Consider the following 13536-nt stretch of genomic DNA (forward strand, 5'->3'; position numbering starts at 1 on the left):
ATAAACTTAAATCAAGTTCAATTAAAGTTTAGTATTGTTTAAGATTTTGTACATCATAATTGAGAATATTGATGCACACATAAATCATACATAGTTGTTGTATTGTACATAAACTTGAGAGTTTCTTACACTTGTATATCTAAGAAATCTCAAGTAACAAGATCTTTGATTGTGTTATTCTTTGTATCTCTGATTGTATATCAGGTACTTTTTGTTGTAATTTTAATAAGTTTGTTTACAATTTGTAAAATCTCAAACAGTGTATTTGACCAAGGAAGTCTCTTTCTGGTTAGATTGAGCAATGAAGTCTCTTTCAGGTTGATTGAGCAAGGAAGTCCTGAATGGGTGTGTTTAGGCAAGAAAGTCTCTTTCAGGTGTCATTGAGCAGAAAGTCTTGAACTGGTGTGTTTAAGCAAGTTGTAATCAGGTTCTGATTATAGTGAAAAACTCTTGTGTGACAAGGGGGTTGAGCTACTCTCGTTATAAAGGAACCAGGATAATTTCTTTATGAGATTTACTTTTTTTTTTGCACTTTAAATTATTCCGCTGCTGTTTACTCTAGCTTAGAATCTAATCTTAGTTAGATTCAAAAGCTACTGATTCTAAAAAATTAAAAGTTATCTAATTCTTGTATATTTTTCTCACCTTCATGTTTGTACCAATAACTCTCCATGTTCACAATTTTTTCAATATTGTAAGTAGAGTTTTCAAGTGTTGTTCGCACATGAATTTTGAAATTTGAGTGTGTTGTCTTTCACTTGATAATAACAATGAAGTTATCCCACTCGAAGGAACAATGAGTAAAACTTTTTTGCAAACTAAATGCACTTGATAAAGTTCTTCACATGAAAGTTTTTTCAGTCCCTCCATAACCATGTAAAAAAAATACTCATCCTCGTTGATTGTTCACAACTTGTATGATTTTATAAAAAATTGTACGTCATTCATCTATCAATTGAAATGTAAGTATTATCATTAAAAAACACATTATCATTTAATACTATAATTTTGACTTATAGTCTACTATCTATCTATAACAATTCAATTGCATGAACTTTCTAAATTGTCTTTTCACAACAAATTATTTTCACCCGGAAAAGGACATTTTAGTAATTAAGTAATGCTTACTTTTTTTCATTCTCATCTCTTATTACAACATGACATGTGGCATTCACTTTTCAAACTTAAGCAATTAAATCACAATTAAATATTATATATGTTCATTCTCTCTCTTTATTCAAATTTCAAATTTCTCTCTCACATTTCTTTTTCTCACACTTTCTCATTTTCATTTTAATTTTTTTCTCTATTTATTTATGGATTTAATGGAAATACACCGACAGTGTAAAGCAGTTTTACACTGTCAGTGAAATCCAAACCATTAATTTTTGTAAACGTTTGACTTTTTCTTTAAATCACATATAAAGTATTTATTTTTAAGGGTTGTGATGTACTGACTGTGTAAAAAATTTTACACTGACAGTGCACTACCTTTAAGCTCTTTATTTATTATCACTAAAAAAATAATAATCTATTTTTTAATTTTAATAAAGTTATTTATCTCACGTAGCACTATCAACACAATATCTATTTTATTTTAATCAACCATTGTCTTAGTTTGAGAGACAAAATCTTTTTTTTAAATATTAATTTTTTTCATGTCACAATTCTTTTTTTTAGTAATTATATAATACAATTAAATTTATATGATTATTGTTCATTTTACAATTAAGTAAATTATTTCAAATTTTGCATTTGTTATAAATACATTTTATATAGCATTGAATAATTTTTTTATTCCACGAATCATTATTCATATTTTATTTTAATCAATAATTTACCTTGATTTAAAAGACAAAATCCTTATTTCAAAATATCAAAATTTCTTTTTTTGTATTTCTTTATCTCACGGGTCATTTTAGCATTATTATTATTATTATTATTATTATTATTATTATTATTATTATTATTATTATTATTATTATTATTATTATTATTATTATTATTATTATTATTATTTGATAAGAGGGAGGGTGCTAGGCCCTTTTTGCATGATAATTATTTTTAATTTTATAATTAAATAATTTATTTCAAATTTGCATCTGTGTATAAATAGATTTTATATTGTATCAAATAAACTTTTTTATTTTACGGGTCGCTATCAACACAGTACATATTATTTTAAATAATAATTACTTTGATTATTTAATACAATTAAGGGTGTGTTTGGATTGGCGGTGGACAGAATTGATTCTAGTAGAATTGAGTTTGGTAGAATTGATTCTAGCAGAATTGAGTTTTGCAGAATTGATTTATGTTTGGATACATTTTTGTAAAAGTGAGTTGAATAATAAATTACAGTGTAAAAATCATCTAGAATCAATTCTGGAGGCAGAAGCTACAAATTCTAGCTTCAAGTAGAATCAATTCTGGAGACAGAATCATTTCTACTTTTGTCAAACCAAACATCTTAAAATTGTCCAGAATTGATTCTACACCTCTAGAATTGCTTTTGGCCTTTTCAAAAGCCAAACCAAACATGCACTAAGTTTATATAATTATTATTCATTTTAAAATTAATAGCTAATTTTAAATTTTGATACATATCTAAATATAATTTATATCGTATCAAATAAATTTACTTGTGCGGTCGCACAGGTATTTGACTAGTTGGTGTTAGTAAGTTAATTACCCTGGAAGTGAACGAAATAAATCATGTAATTTTTGTCGTTTAATATCAATATTGTAGTCATGTTCTTTATAAATGAGTCTATTGCCTATATCCCTTCTGACATAAGTTTTTGGATAAGACATACCGGACGGAATATTCCTTCAAACTTCTTCTATTTGCTTACAACAGTTTCTCAATTTCCACAAGTGTTAAATTTTCTCTCTCTTTCTCAGTCAATTGCAAATCTGTAAAAGGCATATAACAAACATAAATTAATTTGATGTGCACTCAATATAATGTTAGAATATCTATAATGACATCTTCTCATGATATCTTCTGAGTAAATGTATTTTATTGTTCAAAACATAAAATTTGATTATGAATATGTTATTGTTCAAAACATAGAATTTTATTATGAATATGTTATGCAGTATGATTTCAAACATACAAACTTCAACGGATCAAAATATAAGCTTAATCCTATACACAAAATAAAATGGAAGATGCCAATAATAACATCATTTGGTAAATGGTTGGTGACATGTAATTATAGTTCATTTATATAATTTCAGGTTTCATATCATGTGGCTTAACAAACTTCTTGGTCACTGTATGATCTTATAACAACAGTGGTTATGACTTTGCTTCATGTGTAATACGTGACTAATATCTCAGTTGTTAAAATACCAAAACAAAAAATATATTATTTTCTTCTAACACTATATATTCTGAATGAGCATGTAGATTGTGGTTTTTAGCTCAGCCCGAACCTCCCCTGATTTTAGTAAAATATTTGGTAAAATTAACTAAAATCATATATATAATCAGTAACATATTAAATCACAATATCAAAGTAGTTATCATAGTACATACCAAAAATACTTAAACCGACCTGAAAAGTCGGTGCGAATATAAGCGGCTATGGCAGTGAGGTCAGTTTGGCAGCATACCGTCGAGTAGGTCGGATACATCTTCTTTAATCGGGTCATCTTCTTTACTCGACTAGCCCCTCAAGTTGGAGGAATTCACCACTCTCCACCTCGGTAGCTGGTTGTCCTAGTTGGCTATGACGGTTACGGATTCAGGATATGCTTAGGCCGTTACAGGCGTTACGTTTCTTAAATGGAGGGCGGCGGAGGTTACGATAGCTGTCATTACTAAGGGACTCAAAGGGTCACTTCATTAATGTTGCGGTTCATCATTCTAGAGGTATAAATAGGATTCCCAATCGAGAAATAAGCAAGATATGCTTTCATCTTGAGCTCATGCATACAGTCATCGTCTGGCTCAAATTCCTAAAGAAACTCAGTCTAACCTATTCAGTTGCGACCTCACCGGATTTACTTCTGGAAGGTATTCCAAACGTGTTTTAAAGGAACACATATCACCGGATTTACATCCTCTCTCTGTTTTAACTTTTATTATATATCATGAAGATCAAAATACGAAACAACGGTGTACTGATCAATAAGAATAAAAGGTATTACTTGATATCAACATCATTGGAAGCGTCTTGGAAGGATTAAAAGATTTAAGAATCGGGAACTTTGGAATCATTGTTGACAAAGCCAACGACTAAAACATCAAAAAAATTACGTCGTATATAAGTGTAATAAATTATTTGTGATAGAACTTGCATGCGTTTTGAGCTATTCCTTAGCATTTCAAAACATAGTAACAAAAATTTATTTTATAGTACTAAAATTCCTATGATCATTTAAAATAGTATGATTTCAAAAATATAATACTCAAAGAGCTCTGTTAGTTGACATTTTTCTGATGGGTCATCATTAAGGGGTAAACATTCACATTGGGCCAAACACTAGGTCAAAGACTCACCTAAACAAATGAGAGAGACACCACATATTCATCCAAAACCTTATTGTGATAGGTGTATGGGTTCTTTCACTTATAGAGTGCTCAACCTCCACTTTTCTAAGCAATGTGGGACTTAGAACTCACACTTATTTCTCAACACCACTCACATTTGTTTCTCAACAATCTCCCCCTCAAGTGTGAGTCCATCAACTATGTTCCCCCTCAAGTGGAAGCTCTTTCATCAACTTACTTGTACCGCCTCTAAGAGACACCCTTATCTCGTCATGGGCACTTCAATGAGGCATGCCTCCTGACCACCATGTCAGGAAGACTATCGACACAAGGAGCAAGTCCCTTTCTCGAAATAGGATCTAATAGCACTGATGGGTCATCACTAAAGGGGGACCATTCACATTGGGACAAACACTCTCCAAAAGGCTAAAGACTCACCTAAACAAATGAGAGAGACACCTCATATTCACTCAAAATTTTAAGGTGATAGGTGTATAGGTTCTCTCACTTATAAAGTGCTCAAACCTCCACTTTTCTAAGCAATGTGGAACTTAGAACTCACACTTGTTTCTCAACACCACTCACACTTGTTTCTCAACAATCAGTCTTTGTTCATATAGGAAGTCATCACATAGCCAATTCTAAGTTCTTTTTCATACTTCACAAGGTCTATTAATGTTACTTGACAAAAGCATAGTCAAAAATAACTTTCTCAAGAAGTTACCTGAGCCCGAATCATTTGCCTCTTTTATAACTGCTATATATTCACTATTATCTTCAAGAAATCTCATTTCAAAACACGCATCCCTGAAAATAAAATGTACCTTTCCACCCACTATTTTGATGTCTTTATAGAAATTTGGTCCTCTCAAATTTTTTAGCATCATCCTCAAGTAATATAATTCATCTGTACTTAGAGGAACCCAAATTAGTCTGTTAATTGTGTAGCCTTTTTTACATGGTTTCCAACATCGTTGTATTTTTACATAGACAAAATTTGAAGAAAAAATGATAATATGTCAAATTTTTTTGTCTTTGGATATGTCTTGTTTGCTTAAATCTGTGAAGTAAACATTGATTCTCTCACACTTGGTTTCTCAAGTACTTGGCTAATGTTCTCAAAATCAGTAAAGTAGATAAAATTGTTGCCTTCAAGATGAAAAACATCCTTTCAAAACTGGATTTCTACCATGAATAATAAATTGATTTCATTTTTTTCCCACCATAAATTATGATGGGTGATTATCACTCTGTTTATGATTGTGCAGTGAAACAAAATTTGAGATGGATGAGAGGATGACAATAATAGGTAAGACGAGGAGTAAAGTAGACCAACGACAACAACCAAATAAAGTTCAACCACATCATCTTTTCCCAGAAATTAATAGGCCTGAGGAGGATGTAGAAGAATTGGCCGATGAAATGTATTGGGAGAAAAATATTACCCAAGCATCAAAGACGGAAAAATATGTCATGGTGTGAAGTTATATTATAAGATAATTTTTGAATTTAGTATAATTTATATTTAGATTAAGTATGAACTTGTCCACTATTTTGATTGACGCATTTTCCAAGTTTGGTTGCAAAGAGATCTTTTAGAGTTGGCAATGATTTGTGTTTTATGATCCGCTTACATTCAGAAATGATGTATGCAACTATGAAGAGACGTTAAGGAAGGTTGAATGCTGGAGAATATGAATGAGGTTGTCGTCTTTGGAAATTATTGTGTAAGTCTTTGAATGTGAAGGTGTTGTTTAAATATAAGTAGGATGGTTTAGTAGGTAAGTTATTATGCTTAGCTTGAAGAAAGATACTGATAAATCTTATGGTGTTGTTTAACTATATGTGTTTTAGTTATGAGTTACTATCTATATTTTCGTGTAATGAATTTCATGGTCTTCAATAAGACAAGTATTTTATGTTTGATGTAATGGTAATCTAATTATGTTAAAGTTATATATATATATATATATATATATATATATATATATATATATATATATATATATATATATATATATATATATATATATATATATATATATATATATATATATATATATATATATATATATATATATATATATATATATATATATATATATATATATATAAGATTGAAAGCAAATACATTGAATAATCAAAAACTAAATTTGACAACATTTTCCCTGTTGCTACAATTAATATTATGAATATAAATCTTTGTACATCTCCATTTACAAAAACCTTTATGAATTAGGAAGTGATACCAACCTTTAACGGTTTCATTGCCATGATATCTTGGTTTAGACATAAGGATGGGCATGTTATGGGTGGATCAACAGGCCATTGCAGCATAAGTGTTGACACGATATATCGACAAGCAAAAGATTTGGAAGTATTACTCTGAGAACTATCGTGTCCACTGAGAATGGTTGGTTAGAATGTTGCTCAAAGTTTTCTATGTTTTCTAACTTGGGTTTAAATGATATAAAAGTAAAAAAGGTAAAAACAGAAAAATAAATACATTCTTCGGAGAGAATAACTTATCAGGCATGCAAATACACTCATTCGTTGCAAAATTAAACCTATCGATTAGTTGAACTCAACCTACAACACTCGTCATTATCAGCACGTATCTCTCACATCAGTGTTCATCTCTGAAGCATCAACGAGATAAATCACAACCAAGGTTATATCTAACGCAAAGTTGCGAGAACATCTGTATTCTCGCGTCGGAGATCTCTCGCGCGAAACTCAAACACTGAAGCATTAAGCTTCGACACGCAAGGGATTGTTAGCTCTAAATTTGTCTCTAGAGTCTAGAAACTAACAGAAGTTTATCCCTAACTATAATTCATGAAGTTTATCTCGATAGCAACACAAATCCAAACATAAATGCAAAAAGATTAAGGAAGATAACAATAACGATTTGTAAAACAGATTTTATACAATGCCATGAGCGATAAATATACATAAGATTTGAGTAAATATACATACAAACCAAACACAAAGAAAACACACAAAGAGGAGAAAAGATAAACCAAACATCTCACGGGTTGTTAACTCCTATTGATGAGCAATCCGCCTCTAATCATCCAAATGCACGAACCGGTGTTGTTTTCTAAGATAATCTAACCTAAAAATATGATTGATGGAATTGGGACACAAAACCCCCTAAAACCATAACCTAAAAATGTGAAGGAATCTACTTATAGAAAAACAAAACTCAGCAGACCCCGCTAAGCGCGCTGAGCTGGCTGCCAAAAATATCTAAAATATCTATGCCGGTATAGGGGACCTCGCTAAGCGAGTTGAGCTCGCTAAGCGGGCTCAGAAAATAAATTATGCATGTGTTATTGAAAGTGGTAGTGCGCAACAATTCTGGCTAAGCGGCCTTCTGAATAATTTTCTCTTTATTGCTCCAAAACTGCGTATTTGAAGCTGTGTCTTCGACACTTTATTACTCGAGGCTCTGATATGCATCAATACCTATAAAATGAATGAAAAATGGTCAAATGGTATGATTAGTGGTTTTCACACATATATTTACCGTTGTTTTGAAGTATTTTTAAGTTATGTTATTTAGTGTTTTATTTCATTATTCGTCATTTGATGCTTTGGTTGTATGTTTTAATGTTTTCAGGCTCATATGGATAAATCGGGATAAATCAGTACAAAACTCAGAGTTTCGAGGAAGTTCAGAAAGCATGTTCCAGGAGGCCTGACACGGGTGGCCGTGTTGCTCAACACGGGCCGTGTCAGGAAGAGAGATGGGAGTGAAGTTTGAGAGAATGGAAAAACAATGAAGCAACACGGGTGCCCGTGTTGCACAACACGGCCCGTGTTGCACAGCCTGGGACCAAAGAATAAAAACAAATATTACAGGGAGCCAACACGGGTGCCCGTGTTGCTCAACACGGCCCGTGTTGAGTTTGACGCTGATTTCAGTGATTTTTGTGATTTTGTTCAGTGGTTTGCCTGCAAGGGTGTTTTTGGGATTTCCAACCAACTTAAGTGAGTCTGCACTATTTAGGAGAGTTTTGAAGAGGAATTAGGGATCTTTTTGCCACACGAAGAATTGGAGGATTGAGAAAAGAAGCCTATGCAATTGGAGAAGAACAGAGAACTCTCATGAGCGGAAGCCATTGAAGATCAAAGTTCATCATCTCTATTGTAATGTCTTTATTTGATATCTTCGTAATTTCTTTAGATGATATGAGTAGCTAAACCCCCAAATGCTAGGGGGTGTCCCTGATTAACATTTGTGATGATTTTGAATTCCGAATTTCAATAACATATTTCTCTTTCACGTTCAATTTAATGGTATAAGGTTTTTAACGCTTTCCTCGTTGAACCAACTGGATTGATTTATGACTGATAATTAGGATTGATCTCCATTGTTAGGGTTTTTATACCATTATACTATAGTAGATATCACCTAGGACTAGGGATACCCTATAGTAACCGGATTGTTCTTGATTATAATAATACTTGATTTGATCACTAATTTCGAAGGACTTTGGGATTAGGATTTCAATGTTCAAAGGTTTGCCCACTAAGGACTTAGGAGCAAATACCCTTAAGAATCGGTAATTGATAAGTTGAATTTTGTTAATGAAACAAGGGTTCAGAATTGCTACATGTTAATGCACACACCTACCCTGGCATGTTACTCATATTTGGCCAAATCAACCTTTTTAAGTTTATTTACAATTTAATTTGTAATCATAAAAACCAAAACCCCCAAGGCTTTTTGTTTAATTGAATTCCTACTAACTCTATAATATCACGGAGTCCTTGAGATCGATATTCGGGGAATTTTCCTTTTATTACTACAGAGGCAAAATAGTACACTTGTTATTTTTCCGATCAAGTTTTTGGCGCCGTTGCCGGGGACTGCCATAGTATAGAGTTTTTTTTAGTTCAATTAAAATTTTGTTGCTCAGCAACTAAAATTTTATTTTTCAGCTTTATTTTTGTTATTTTGTTTAATTTCAACTAATCTGCTCTAATCTTTGTATGCGAGGAAAGTCCTTAGCTGACTTATCTTTTGACGCAGAACCTGAAAGATCTTTGCACGCTAGGCTTAGAAAAGCTAAACAAGCAAGACTGGCAGAGTCAACCATAGAACTATTAATTCCAGAACCAGAAAAAGAGGAAGAAGCTTCAGACCATTCTGATCATTCAAATACAGGGTCAAAATCAGATACAGAGTCAGAGTCAGAGATAGTTATGGGGGAACCTCAAGAAAGGCTCCTCGGAGACTATGGTGTTGCGAATACACCGGGTGGGAGACTAACAATTGTCAACCAACCGGTGAATGTTCCTAATTTTCAATTGCATCCAAGCACCATCACTCAGCGCGAAAGAAAGCCTTTCACCGGAAAGGTTAATGAAGATGCAAACAAGCACTTGCAGAGATTTTTGACCATGAGCACCACTCTGAAAATTGATGATCATACTGGAGAAGCCAAGAAGCTAAGGATGTTTCCTTTCACCTTAGCCGAAGAGGCAGAAGAGTGGTTCTATTCCCTCCCAGCGGGAAGTATCACATCGTGGGAAGAGATGGTAAAGGCCTTCCTGAATGAGTATTTTCCAGCGTCAGTCTTTCTACGAAAAAGGTATGAAATTCTGATCTTTAAGCAGAAGGAGGGTGAACCTTTGGGAGATGCCTATAAAAGATTCAAGAGGATCCTCGTAGCATGCCCAACTCATAACATGGATCATACTGAACAGATGCAAGTATTTTTTAATGGGCTCAAAATAAAGACAAGGCAGTTGATCGATACTGCAGCCGGTGGCTCAACTAATTTCTCAACAGCCACTGGTATTAAGAAGATCATTGAAGCGATAGCTGCAAATGAGCATCTAGAGTTGTATGACAGGTGTACAAACAAACCTGAGGGAATAATTGATCTGAAGTTAGAGACTTCTAAAATTCGGGTTGAAGATGCGATAGCTGCAAAAGTTGAAAAGAAATTGAAGGCTATGAATATAGGTACACAACAGGTGGCTCAAGTTCAACAAGCTCAACCTGTCAGCTGTGAAATTTGTAATGGCCCTCAACAAACTGTATACTGTGTTGCTACTCCCAAGTAGGTTGAAGAAATCAAATTCCTGAGGCAAAACAATTTGTATTCTAATACCTATAATCCAGGGTGGAAGAATCATCCAAATTTTGCTTGGAAAGATCAACAACAACAAGGCACCCAGAAGGCAGAGTGGGAAGTGGCAATTGAAAGATTGGCTGGGCAGTGCTTTCAGTTTCAAGAAGAAACAAGAATCAACCACAGAAACACCACCGCCTCTATTAAAAATATGGAAGTTCAAGTGGGAAAAATAGCACAGCATCTCACTCTACAGGCACAAGGTACCTTTCCGAGCTCAACTGTGAAAAATCCGAAAGACCAAGAAAAAATAAATGTTGTCACAACAAGAAGTCAGAAAGCTACAGATTTTGAAAAGAAGAGGAAATAGATGACAACTTGGTCATTGAGGTAGATTTGGAAATAAGAGAGAATCCAAAAGAGCGCGAAGTTGTGGTACCATCGGTTAAGCCACTTGAAGAAAAAAATAAGAAAGATACTAAACCGGTGATCAAGCTACCTTTCCCCTCCAGAGTGACAAAGAAAGATTCAAAAGAGAAAGACTTCGAGAAGTTTGCTGCCTTGTTTAAAAAGTTAGAAGTTAATCTCCCGTTTTTTGAAGCACTTGAGCACATGTCGTTGTCTAAGAAATTTATGAAGGAGGTGATTGCTAAAAAGAGACCCGTGGGAGGAGAACCAGAAATTGCAACTGAAAAGTGTGGTATAGTCTCGCCGGCAAGGAATATCCCCATCAAGAAGAAAGATCCTGGAGCAGTGGCGATACCATGCACCATCAAGAACAGAATGTTTAAAAAGGTACTTATTGATTCTGGTGCTAGTGTGAGTTTAATACCACTATCTATCTTCAAACAGCTTGAATTGGGACAGATAAGCGAAAGTGAGACAAAATTAAAGTTCGCTGATCACACCATCAAGAAATCATATGGGGTAGCTGAAGATGTACTGGTGGAGGTTGATAAGTTTGTATTCCATGTTGACTTCCACATCATGGACATTCCTGAAGATGAAGAAACTCCTATCCTTCTTGGGAGACCCTTTTTGTTAACAAGTCGTTGCAACTTTGACATTGAGAAAGGAACACTAACAGTGAAATCATTTGATGAAGAAGTGACCTTGAAGATGTTAGAAGTCAAGAAACAAAGTGCAGGTGTACATGATCAAGCTTCTGTTGGTATGATCGAAAGTGAGGGAGAAGACAAAAGTCCTAAACATCTCCAAGAAAAAGTTTCAAGCATAGCCTCTCGGGTGGAACCAACTTATGTAGCTGTCAAAAGTCCTAAGAAGGCGAAGGAAGTCAAGAAGAAGAATGTGGGAAGTAAATTGAAGAGAAAAGTTATCCATGCTTTTCATCTTCATGAGTTCGTGGTTGCGGACGTGACAAGCAACAAGGTGTGGAAAAGGAAATACCCTCCATAATAAAGGGTAATGGACCGTCGAGCCATGCGACGTTAAACGAAGCGCTTCGTGGGAGGCAACCCACGGTTTTAATAATTAATTTCTCTGTTTGTTTATTTTATTTTCAGGAAATAAAAGAGGACGTCTCTAGTGAAAGCTCGGAAGTGATCATTGGATTGCAATACCCTCTGTGAGTCACCTCTCTCGAGCTCGTTCTGAAACATTGAGGCCAATGTTTAGTTCAAGTTTGGGGAAGGCTCTTCTCTTTGCATTTTATATTTTTATGTTATTGGTATGATGTGAAACCATAAAGTGAATTCTGCCTAAATTTTGACCAAAACTTTAATTTTTGTTGAAGAGTTTTGATCTTAAAGAGCGATCGGGAATAGTATATAGAGATGAAGCGAGGATTGTTTGAGGACAGAAAGTTCGGAATAATGTGACAAGAAGAGGTTTGTTTAAACACCTTTGGTTCCCTAAAAGAAATACGAGTCCAACGTGTAGATTTACACCATAGTACTTGTCTCCTGAGAAGTACTTCTCGAGTAGTTTATTGATACAGTCTGGCATAATTCAGATTCACTTGGATGATGACTGGTTGAGAAAAAAAAGATATGAAGTTGGCACCAAATGATGAAAAGGTGGTAAAAGGCAATCGGCTCGCTAAGTTGGGTAACCCTCACCAAGTTATTCAGCCCAAAGGAGATTTATCCCCAAACGTCGTCCAAAAGGACAATATATAACTGCAAAGTTTGAAAATTTCATCGGTAATTAAAAGTAGCAAATGCTGCTAGTTTGGTGCCAGGAAAAGAAAATAAGAAGTCTTGATTCATCTCATGCAGGTGATGATTATTATAAGAAATGCAGTGCCTTAATATGATTGTCCGAATGAAAGAGGAGGAAAATCGGAAAGAGACTTAAGTACAAAGCATAGTTGGAGAGGTATCCGAAACGGGAGCTTGAGGTTTAATGTGGTAACAGAAACTCGTCGCGTCATGTGAATGCCGAACCAACTGTTTCTTGATCAATACAGACGGATATCTCACGTATAAACACCGTGTGCTTTGAAGGTCATTAACTTTTGTAATTGTCGCTTGAGGTCAAGCAACGGTTTAAGTTTGGGGGAGTTTGATCAGTGGTTTTCTCACATATATTTACCGTTGTTTTTAAGTATTTTTAAGTTATGTTATTTAGTGTTTTATTTCATTATTCGTCATTCTATGCTTTGGTTGTATGTTTTAATGTTTTCAGGCTCATATGGATAAATCGGGATAAATCAGTGCAAAACTCGGAGTTTCGAGGAAGTTCAGAAAGCATGTTTCAGGAGGCCTGACACGGGTGGCCGTGTTGCTCAACACCGGCCATGTCAGGAAGAGAGATAGGAGTGAAGTTTGAGAGAATGGAAAAACAGTGAAGCAACACGGGTGCCTGTGTTTCACAACACGGCCCGTGTTGCACAGCCTGGGACCAAAGAATAAAAACAAATATTACAGGGAGCCAACACGGGTGCCCGTGTTGCTCAACACGGCCCGTGTTGGGTTTGACGCTGAT

The sequence above is a fragment of the Vicia villosa genome, linkage group LG2, assembly GCF_029867415.1.
Source record: "Vicia villosa cultivar HV-30 ecotype Madison, WI linkage group LG2, Vvil1.0, whole genome shotgun sequence".
NCBI lineage: Eukaryota > Viridiplantae > Streptophyta > Magnoliopsida > Fabales > Fabaceae > Vicia > Vicia villosa.